The sequence below is a fragment of the Opisthocomus hoazin genome, chromosome 4, assembly GCF_030867145.1.
Source record: "Opisthocomus hoazin isolate bOpiHoa1 chromosome 4, bOpiHoa1.hap1, whole genome shotgun sequence".
Lineage (NCBI taxonomy): Eukaryota > Metazoa > Chordata > Aves > Opisthocomiformes > Opisthocomidae > Opisthocomus > Opisthocomus hoazin.
In genome coordinates this window covers 50,613,315-50,624,538 of record NC_134417.1, presented here as the reverse complement: position 1 = coordinate 50,624,538, position 11,224 = coordinate 50,613,315, and the positions used below count along the sequence as shown (strand labels likewise).

Below are 11,224 nucleotides of genomic sequence, written 5' to 3'. Positions count from 1 at the left end.
GCGGGGTTTTTCCGCTGCGAGGCGTACCGGGACCCGTTGCTACGGAGCGGGCGGCGGTGGCCGCGATGGCGGGGAGAGGGCAGCACCCTCCCAGCGCCCGGCGGCAACAAATGGCAGCGGCCGTGCCTGCTGCGCCCAGGTGAGCCTCACCGACCGGGCCCCCCGCTGCCCGGCAAAGGGAGCGGAGCGGGGGGCGCCGGGGCTCCCCGGGGGGCAGGTGCGGCCCCCCCGAGGCGAGCTGAGGGGGCTCCGCGGCGGCCCGGAGCCCCGAGCGGGGCACGGCTGCGACCTCGGAGCCCGCACGGGAACGTGGCGGTGGCTTGCGGTGAGCGGGTGTTGGGTCCTCCGTGTATGGGGAGACTGCCTTCCCGGCAGTCTGCATGTCCAGAATTTCTCCTGTCCCGAAATTTGGACAACGCCTCGGTTGTGCCAGCTGGAATTTTTCTTTCCTCCTTGGCTTCTGCCTTCGAAAATGAGAAGGTTTTAGGGTTTCTGTTAAAAAATCGCAGTTCAGGCTGCAGCTTATCACCCGGTCTTTCGAACGTCCCTAGACAGCAGAAATGGTGTGATTACAGAATAAAACCAGCCAAATAACTTGAGAAGCGTGAATAAACTACTTAAAGAGTCAGAATGAAAACCAGGCAAACAACATTAATGCTCCTTTCAAAGAAGCGAGCCCAGAGGTATTTACGTATATATGAAAATGACAAAATAAGCTAATGCTTTTGAGATGATTGTGATTATCATAAAAAAAATAATAACAGTGAGAGAATGTTACAGATTTGGCAAGGAAAGGGAAATGCATACTTTTAGAGCCGAAAACTCTGACTAGGGTAGCCTTTTCTGAATGCTGAAAAATAACTGGCAACAATTTCTTCTTGTGGCAATCCGTCTACTGATTTGTACGTTTAAATTGCGAGGTGTGCGTCACGCCCTACTGAAAGCGGTAGCTTGAAAGCTTCAACATCAAGCAGCACAGTGTTCACATGGCTTACCCGCTGGTATTATTCTTAGTAATTTAATTAAAAAGGGCAGGCACACAATGGGCTTCTGGTTTGATTTAGAGGGAGAGAAAGTATTCAAGCTGTAGAATGAACTAATTCGCAACACCTTTGCTGTGTTCAGAGGCTGGTTTTCTAGTTTAGTTTCTAAACAGTAAAATTGCTTGGAATTAATTATCAGTGTGATTCCTTAGCTGATTCTGCAGCCCTTACTTGTGCAAACTGCCGTGGGTTTCTGTGGGATTACTCCTACAGGTAGGTAGTCTTCTGACAATTTGAGATAACAGGATTGGGCCCCTCATCGGATAGTTCCAGCATACAGCAGGATGTGGAGATGCGCCCATCAGTGCTAACGAGAGGTCTTTGACTTGGGTGGGAAGAACTTGGGGTTAAGTCCAGATCTCTTACATTTATTCACCTATTGCTGGTTGGGTCAGTGAGCCATGATCTTGCCTTCCCTGAAGTCTGCTCTAAAATTTGAGCCGACTTCAGTCCAAAGATGAGTTCCCGTGGGTGATTGCACTTTTCCATAGACTTAGGGCGAGTTGAGGCTGCTCAGTATCTTGGAGATCAGGGCCTGAGTCAGTGGGAAGGAGGGCTGTATCTGCAACTATCAAGAATCAATGTGTTTTGCCTCAAGTGAGAGATTAATCAAAAAAGAATTATTTAATAGGCGTATAAGTTCGTGCTCTGGATCCAGTCATCTGCTAATAAAGTCCATGAGAGCTTTGCCACAGATAAACAGAATAGCAAGACTTAATTTGAGGATATGTTTGTGATTTGTCTCTTCCGTGTGCTTTGCGGGGTCCATATTTCAAATCTTTTGGGAGGTGGGGGACTCTTCCTGCTCACACTATAGCTGCGTTAGAGTAACTTCAGAGCAAACGCATGGTATGTCAGCTCAAGGAATAACCTCCAAGCAGTAGCACTGAAATTTATAAAATTCAGCCTTACTCAGAAGTGCTAACTTGGCTGTCTAAACCCAAGGAAAATGTATTCCTTTATTACAAAATCACCTTTAGATGGTCAGTTAAATAAGAAGGTACTTCTGAATCTTGCTTTTAAGGGTATTTCCTGTCACTTCACTAGGAATATTTATGAGAGTAACACAAGGGATACATGGCTCACTGGCAGGAACTTTTTAATGAAATGAATAATTTAAGCAAGCAGGAATACGCGTAGAAATATTTGTTGTTACCATTTCAGTTAATCAGAAGATGGACTAAAGAAGGTGCTTTTTTCTCAGAGTAGAATGTTGCATTTGTGATGACTTACAGGATTTACATATAACTACTGTCCTTGTTTGATATCTGGATGCCTGGTCTTTGAAACAGCCCTCACTTGAGAATGCAGATTAAGTTAGTGTTCTGTGGCTAGCAAAATACTCTCTATAATTTTGCTTCATCCAGTAAAATTTGTTCATCAATTTAGAGAAAACTCTTATGGAGCTGTGACATTTTGAAACTCATGCTAAACAGAACCTTATTTTAAAATGATCGTATTTTGAGCCAAGAATAAATTATTTGAGTTCATGGAATATGTAGCATTTACCTTGGTTTGTTTGGCCAAGCCTTTTTAAATATTATGTGCTAAAAGTAACCTCCAGAAAGTGCAGTTTTGGTAGAGCACTTCAGTGCTGGTACGAATCAGATGTCAGTATGTCTACAGAAACTACAAGCAAGAAGCATATAGAAATTTCTCAGCACATTCAATAAGTATTTTTGAATGTATTACAGTCTGTAAATACATGCATGAACAAGGTGTGCCTTCTACTCTTAAATACAGTGTGCTGTCGGTGAAATAGCATCAAATTTAGAGTCGTTCTCTTCTGATGAATTTAAATCTCTGCTTCTAGTTTTAATCCAACTCTTTTCATAAAGTAGTTTCTGTGCTACCATCATTCTGGTGCAGTTTGTGAGTCTGGATGTGCAACAGACATGTGGGTGCACCCCAGGAAAAAAAGCAGTATGATGTGGTATCAGTTTTACTCGCTGCTTCATCTGCACTCATGGTTTAAATAAACAATTGCCAAACCCACTGTGGAGGAAGATCTCATTATTTCACAATGGTTAAAGATGTATGCTCCTACTTCATGAAGACTTCTGTGGGTAATTGGCGTCTGTGTCTGTCCTTGCCGTTGATGGCTTGTGTTGCTTACCCCTATAGACTTAAGGAGCATTTGTAGCCCGCGCTGGCGTGTTTTACACAGAGACTTAATTTGAACTTTGGAGAATAAACACAATCCGTAGTGCTACTCAACAGGAAAGTAACTTTTTTTCCTCTTCCCCACAGATATTTAAATGCTTGATTGAGTCCCTTCAGCAAACAGATCTTTTTTTTAAAATTAGCTACTTTCTGCCCTGACTTCAGTGCTGGACATGGAAAAAGCCTTTTACTGTAAGGATTGGCACAGCTCCTGAGTCCTGCTTTCCATCAGCAAGGAGAAGGCAATGGTAGCTGAATTAAAATAGGCTTTTTCTCTCTGGAAAGTGTGAACTTTTGTAGGGATGAAGAAAAGAGAGAGAAATGGAAACAGATGAAGAAGGCCAGATGCCATCAAAACAGGGGAAGATTTCTTAAAAGACCGCAAGGAGAAAGGTCGTGACTGAACTGGGTAGTTGACTTCGTGAAGGGTGGTGAGGCTGGTGGAATTGCACCACAGCCCTCTGGCTTGGCTCCCTGCTGTGCCACCTGCTTGCCATGGGGTGCAGAACGTCGGAAAAGATGTTTTGGTTGATTTCAGTGGGAATAGAAGCTTTGCTGAGGGGTTGGACTTGGCTTTCCCTGTCCCAACTCCACAGACAGAAGGGACAGGAGAATGCCTCTCGAGTAAATGTGGCTGCTAAAAGGCCTTTTCAGAGACACATTGATCTGGGTAATTGGAAATTTTACTTAAACGGAGATGAAAATTAGCACTACAGATCTTGATGTACTTGATTAAGGTTTACCTCTGCTTTTCAGGGTCAGTTCAACTAGCTAGAGTGTGTTTAAAATGAATTTTAAATTACCAACAGTTTCATAAAGCTGCTAACTTATCCGTTGAGAAGAAGAAAAAGGTTGATCTCTGCTTGCCAAATAGTACTATAAAAATATGGTAACAAGAGAAAGTGAAAGGTGACAGAAATGAATGATAGCACATAAATGGGATGCTACTCTGGCTTGGAAGCAGGAAAGCAAATGGAGACTATTTAATTATTCAAGGAACAATAGTCTGGTTATAAAATGACAGTAAAAGGCAAGACAAACAGAATAAAAAGAAAGTTGGGAAAGGTAAACAATGCATAAAGAGAATAGAAGGTAGACAGGAAAGGGTCAAAGGGGCAGGGAATGGATTCCGTGGAGTTTTTAATTGGAAAATACTATCTTTTCAAATCCAAGTATTGCAGCACTTACATAACAGCCTGTATTTTACTCAGATTGTGGAAATCTGATGCAGAGTGTTCTCCTGGGGGTCGCTTCATGTTCCTGCTTCATCCTTTGGGTGCATAACCTCAGTTACTAGGGCATGTGTTTTTAAAGGTGGCGTGCCTGAGTGACAGGCTGCCTTAAGAGGTATACTTTGTGGTTGCTGTTAGTTTTAATGGCAGTATCATTTTGTCTTCTGTCAAAGTTGCAGTGAAAGTTACCTCTTCCTCCAACAAATAATAGCGTTGGTTTAAAGGAAGTATATTTTTGCAGTGTACCAAAACTGGGTTACATACTTTTGCAACTGTACTAACTAAAGATACTTTGTATGTAAAGATCACAGGTATTCAGCATTTCATTAGAGTGCTTGAACGAGTATTTAATATCCTTGTAAGGGGAGTTAGTGGGACAGGTGAAAAGCATGTGAGGGTTGTTTCTCTCACCTAGATTACAGAAGTGTATTGCTTTGTCAGAATTTGCTTCTATGTGTACTTCATGCAAAGTATTTTTGTATTACTTACAAAGTGTTCATTTTTATGTGCATGTGAATAATTTGCAGCAAAAGAGTGAAGCTTTTGGACATTCAGATGAATCTATACTGTTTGCTATTGCAAAGGCATTATAATTAAAAAGAAACACAAGCACTGGGTATATGTGCAAGTACTCCTTCAAGAGCAGAGGCAGGTACATCTTCCTCTTAGAAGAGGAAATACAACCGAAATTTTGTGTGAAGTTGCTTGTTAGGTCATATATGGTTAAGCAAGCAATGGTGATTGTATATTTTAGTGATGAAACTACAGCTTATGAACACTAAAATAAGTTTGAACTATTGGTGTTTTCATTTCCTTTTTACCTGTTTGTATTTTGCGAATGAAAATTGAAAATGAAATTGGCACAATCTATTTAGACTTCCATTTAAATTATTTTTTTTTAATTCTTCATGTAGCATTGTGTATTGTTTTCAATACACTCTTACCTTAAAAAAATTCGAAAACCTAGAAAACCTTTTCATACACTTCTAAGAACAGATTCTGTAATGCCTTTTTTTTTCAGTCTTAAGTTTTATTTTGAAATGGTGATGTTCTGTTGTACTTTCCTCTGTCTAGGCAAAAATGGTATTTGCCAAGAGCAAAAATCTTGAATCAATATGTGCAAATGTAAGAGTTTCAGAAGAGGGAAAATACTCAAAGGCAGGAGACTGTTCACAAGACGGGGAATCTGTAAATCCAAGGGTCAGTCTTTATAGCAAGTCTGGCTAGAGTTTTTTGGGGTTTTTTTCCTAGATATACTGCAAATGGTCTTTAAAATTTATATGGATTCCTCTGTATTATTAAACATAATTTATTGTTATTAGTGTTACAGGCGAGAATGACCCTTAGTTCTTTTCTCCTGAAATGAAGTTAACAGAGTGCAACTGCCATTGCAACCTTCAAATAGTCTGACAGTGTTTCTAAACGTCCGTTTTGCCCTTGTTTTCAGCTTTATTGACACTAAGTCATTGAGATGAGAATTGGTGACTTTTGAACAGTCTATTTTTAACAAAGTTTGTAATACAGTATTACTGTTCATGAATACATGTTGGTCCCAATCTGCACAAGCACTAAAAAGGGAGGCGTTTGTCAGAGGATAACTGCATTTAAGTACTCATTTTCGGGTTTTGCTGTTCTCTGGGTGTGCCTGGTCCTGTTCTGTAGATAAGAGTATTGATCTTCACTCTGCTGCTTCAAGGGTATCTTCTCTCTTTCTAAAGCTGAGAGCTTCCAAACTGTTTCCAAGAAAATGGTCTACATTGCACTATAAAATGGTATACAAATGGGAAATTGTTGTTTTCTAGGATCTTCAAACTTAGAGCGAAACAACTCCCAAAACATCAGATCACAGTATTTCTGAGACCTTCAGTTGTCACTTCTCGCACACGGCAAATAACTGAAGCACACCAGTTCAAATAGAATAAGAACATCTCGGTTTCGACTTAAAAGCAGCACATGGATGACAGCATGCAGTAAACGGGCAATCCTTTCTCTGTAAGTACATACTGAGGCTGCAAAACTGAGATATCATGCCCCTGCAGATCAGACTTCTGATCCCATTCTTGGTTTTAAGCAGACTGTTGTCATTGAAGGGTTAATAATTTCTCTTAAGAAAACGTATTGGTCATTGTCTCCAGAATCTTTCAGATTTTGCCCTTTGACAGAAGACGTTGTACGTGTATTCTGCTCATCATTTCCATCAATTACATGGTATGCTTATTGGTAGCTCTCATGTATAAATACTTATTTTGCTAGAGTAGGAGATGGCAGGATTTAGACATGTAAGAAACCTAAATCTTTGGCTCAGAAAATATTCCTGATGGATACAAATGATATTTCAATAACTTTCGATCCAAAAACTTTTCGTGCAAAGCGATGTGACTGTTCTTGCCAGTCACGGCAGGTGCTCCATCTGTACAAATACTGCCTAATTTGAACCAGTCAGGCTTAACGGGTTTTTTCCCCACTATCTGCCACATTTTCAACAAATTTTCTCAGTTCTTTAAACAAGTGTGAAGCAGCAGCGTGGAACAAAATGGACAGAGGCCAAGCAATTCTTTAATTATAGCAGATTTTTTTTAACACTTTGAACAGCAACAGTCAACTGCAGTGTCAGTAGCATTGCAGCTTCCCTTGGTTGTGAGCAAAAAAACAGTATGTGCATGAATCTGTTAAAAATGGATTGCACGCTGTTGTATTGTCTAACATCATCTCAGCCCTGCTCATTGTCATGCTGCATGAACAACTATGAGCGTATCAGCTGTGTGCTGTTCTTTTGATCTGGTTTGTGCAGCAATAATTGATGCACCCTCTCACATTCAGTCTTTGTTGTCTGAGAACGGCTCTTTCTCGCAAGCTCACCGAAGGGACATTTGGTATTACACCTTTGCCACTGATTTCGGCTCACAAATGTGTATTTATTTTTTACACACAAAAAGCTGTCGTGCTGGGGATCTTTCCTGATGTGAAATTAGACTGCAGGTCAAATCCAATAAAATATATTTTACCTTAATTTCAGGATTAGTTTGTATAAAAATACCATTCGAATTCGGACTTTCTGTGTGGCTGTATCGCCACACCACAAACATACTTCTACAGACTCTGTCCCTTCTCCAAAGAAGGACCTAGCCTTCCCTGAGAGGAACACTCTCCATGCAGTACCAGCTCCATGCGCAGTCATCTTAGTATTTTTTTCACCGCGGCATGCATGACTTGGCAAGGAATGCTTTGATGATAAGTAAATTGCTTTTAAAAGTTTATGGATGTTTGAGTTAGCTGGGAAATCATTAGAAAAACATGAATTGAATGAGGACACTGCAGGTTGCGCAGGTGCTTTATTCTCCTCTTGCTGTGGCATTGCAGAGTAGGTAGGCTCTGGCTTTCTGTGGGCTCCCCAGAAGGAATCTTATTGACTGGAGTTATCGTGTCTTGGTTGCTGTTTTAATGAAGCAGTTTTAATCATGTGGGCTAAAACTGCTAGTTTTAAATTCTGATGCTAGAAACTGCGGCTTTGAATCCTGAGTAATCACATGGGCTTCTGCAGAGGGAGACTAAAATACTATCAGGCTTGCAGAGTGGTGCTTCGTTAATGCAAAGCAGTGGGGAGCTAGGGGCCGATTCTGCGACCACGTGTGTTCTTCCATTCACTTGGCTACTCCAAGTAGCCCTCTCAGTTTCCTGTGTGTCCTTAGTTTCCTCAATTTATTTTTTTTTTAAATAGTATTATTACCCTTCTTCTAAAAATATTTAAGCACAGGGTTAAAAAGACTGTTGAATTGTAGTAGAAATGTCATTTTGTGACTGTGGATGTGATGTGTGTATGCAGGAGCTAATGGAGCTCTTAAAGCATTTGGTCTCAGCCCTTCTGACATTGTTGTTTCTTCATTTTTGACCAGTCAGTTGCAGGTAAAGGGCACTGACAGGATAGCTTTTTCGTGACTTAAATACCACAGCTGACAGAGAAAGATTTAGTTTCTAAGGATCAGCTATCAGGGAAATGCACTTCACTTGGCATCTAGAAAAAAAAGCATGTTTGCTTTTCATTACAGATACTGAGCTTCTTGTGGTCAGTTGGTGTAAGAAGAGTTAGGCTGGCTATAGAGGTGGAAAACTCCTGGTAGTGAAAACTGGCGGTGGACTTCTTGCTAACACTGATGCTGTTCTCAGGTTCACTGTTTTTACCCATACACCTGACTGTTCTTGGAGCTACCTAGTGTCATCTTGGATATGAGCGTTGCTCCTGGAAACAGGTACCTTTCAGTCTGAGAAATTAGCTATAAACTTTGTCCTTTCTCCAGTACAACTTAGACTGGATGATTTTATTTGACAACTTAATAATTGTACCTAAGCTGCCTCTGAAAATATTTTGCACTTGGATTTTATTAGTCTTGAATATATTACTGCTTCAAAAGAATTTTTAAAGTTATTATTAAATAAAGAATGAACCTGGAAAAAGGAAATTAAAAGTGAGTCCTCTGTGTCTTCGCTTCCAAAACAAATTCAGTATTAAAAAAAAAAAGTGTGCTTATATTATCTTTTCATCATTTTCACACCAGAATGGGGGAAAAAAAGGCTCATCTGTGTAAACCTTTTGAAAGCTGCTTCCTGTGCCGTAGACTTGCACTTTTTTCAGATTAGAGAGGAACACTGTATTCCTCAGATGCGATAAGGAGAATATTGCTGTTCAGTGACTGTGATAACAAGCAGAGAAGACACTGGGCTGGCAGTCAGGTGCCCTGCTGCCCGGCAGCGGTGCTGGCGTAGGAGTGAGCGGGCGCTTGCAGGCTCCCCAGGAGCCTCATCGCCGCAGGGGCAGGGTGCACCTATGACCACGTTAGACCATGGCTTTGGGGCGTGTCTCCATTTCAGGGGCAGTTCACCTTCAACCCTTGTGCTGCGTTGTAGTTCCCCTTGCTGGTGAAAGCCTTTGATTTTTCATTTGAGGTTTTACATTACGTTCATTTGAAGGAGGAACTTGGGTTCCTTGCCCATCCAGAAAAAAAAAAAAGCCACCACCACAACCCCGGACAAACCAAACAAAAGTACCAGCCTCTGTCAGCAGTAATTCATCAGAGGTGACGGGGCTGGTGTTCCTCAGGTTGGCTTGCATTTGTTGGGCTTGGGGGCAGTGTGAGAGGGAAGCGCTGTCTACAAAGAGCTGGCAGGGATGTACCAGGTAAAATACCTGTGTAAGAAGGCTCATCTGGAGAGATGAAGGGCAGAAAGCTCAGAACATGCTGAAACATTTCCTGTAAGATTTGTACCTCTGGTGAGAGGTAAAAGATAAAACATCCCGCTAATGCCAAAACATGTTCTCGGTAAGCCTGCAGTTACTTTCCTGGCACCCCTGATGGAGGCATTTTCCTGGGCCCAGAGGAAGCGTGTGTTTTGAGTGTGCTCAGGACGTGTGGGTTTGTCAGGGCTGAGACACAGACACTGGTACAAAGGGCAAGTCATGGAGCTCCTAATCCATCCAGGGAAGCATCTCAGAGAGGAGCTCTGTCTCTGGGCATCTGTGGGAAGGGCTCACAGCTAGCAGCAGTAATGGCCTTTGCTCAGAAGTCGTCAGAAGTCTGTTCAAGAGCTGGGCTTTCCTACAGAAGAGGAGTTTCTTCATAGGGTGGGTGGGTGGTCCAGGGTGTAAGAGGAATGATGACAAGTTTTCAGTACCTGCTGCTGCCATACTTATTTATGCTTACTGCACTCTAAAATACCGCCATTTCAGTTTTTAACAGGAGTATCATCAGTATGAGACGAGGATGTTCTTAATTGCCATGGTTTCATAAGGCCTTCAAGGTGGTGATTCAGGAGTTCAGGAGGTCTTCTCCAAAACCTTACTGAGAAAAAGTGCTTAATTCCTTTTCCCTTAGGGAGTGGCATCGTTTAGGGGAGGGTGGGTAGGCGAGATTTCAGTGTTCTCAGCAATGGGGGGGTTCCATGTGGCATTTTGCAATGTGGATTTAAAATCTTTAGCTTGTCAGCCGTTTCATTTTTCTTTTCTTTCCTTCCCCAGATTTTTAAAAACTTGTTCTAATTTTTCTCTAAACCAAAGCAATGTTTAAAGAACAAAGTCCATTAGAGATGTTGACACAACAAAGAAAAAGAGTTTTAGGAGATGTGAGTCGGCTTAGGAGGTCTGAAATGGCAGGTGGCTAGGTTTTTCCTTTCTCGAGGGAAAATGGTCATTCAGAATAAGAAGGTAAGGTGTTCTGAAGTGATAGAGGAGTCTTTAAAAGGCTTAAACAAAGGCTCTCCATTTCCCAGTCAAGGGTGGAAAAATGTTTTATTATAGCATAGCGGTGTAGCCAGTTAATAAAAAGTAAACTTTGTGTAATTTTCCTTGGAAATATTTAGAAACTAATGAGAATGTTTGCAGTCCCTAAGATTTTTACTGTTTTCTTTTTATCTTACGGTCTCTTCCATTTTCATTGCTGCTGCTTTTTGAAAGTTATGTTTTCCCCTTTCTTAGAGGTGTCAGCTACAGAGGACTTTTCCCAGGCACCAGCTTCACACCCCGTGTGGGCTGAGGGTTACATGGAGCAGGGCAGCAAAAGACTTTCCGTGCAGCTGCCTGGAGCTGGTTCTCCCATACCCTTGACGGAGCTGACAGATGGGTCTGCTGGGGATGGAGCCATAGGAATGTGCATCAATTCAGAACTGAGACCAGGGTTGTACAGAGGTGTTCCCATTAGTGATTAGGTTGCTATTTGTTTTGGAAACATCAGTATTGTGGGTTTGGTGTTTTTTGCTTGAGAGTCACTCACATTTAAAGACTTGAGGTAAACCTGC

At 41.7% G+C, this 11,224-nt stretch overlaps 1 protein-coding gene across 10 annotated transcripts in view; it reads left to right on the top strand.

Moving 5' to 3' along the window:
* The window catches only part of LRRC3B (leucine rich repeat containing 3B), a 47,456-nt gene that overhangs the window by 606 nt on the left and 35,626 nt on the right, over positions 1 to 11,224 (top strand). For 4 of the 10 annotated variants that reach the window (XM_075417427.1, XM_075417419.1, XM_075417421.1 and 1 more), the window contains exon 2: positions 6,241 to 6,430. The exons of 2 other annotated variants lie outside the window; for them this stretch is intronic. The gene's annotated coding sequence lies outside the window, so the exon portion shown is untranslated. Of the gene's footprint in view, positions 1 to 32; positions 140 to 308; positions 326 to 2,312; positions 2,360 to 3,293; positions 3,877 to 6,240; positions 6,431 to 11,224 lie in introns of those variants that run through there. 4 more of the 10 variants (XM_075417422.1, XM_075417423.1, XM_075417425.1 and 1 more) reach the window with 4 other exon arrangements.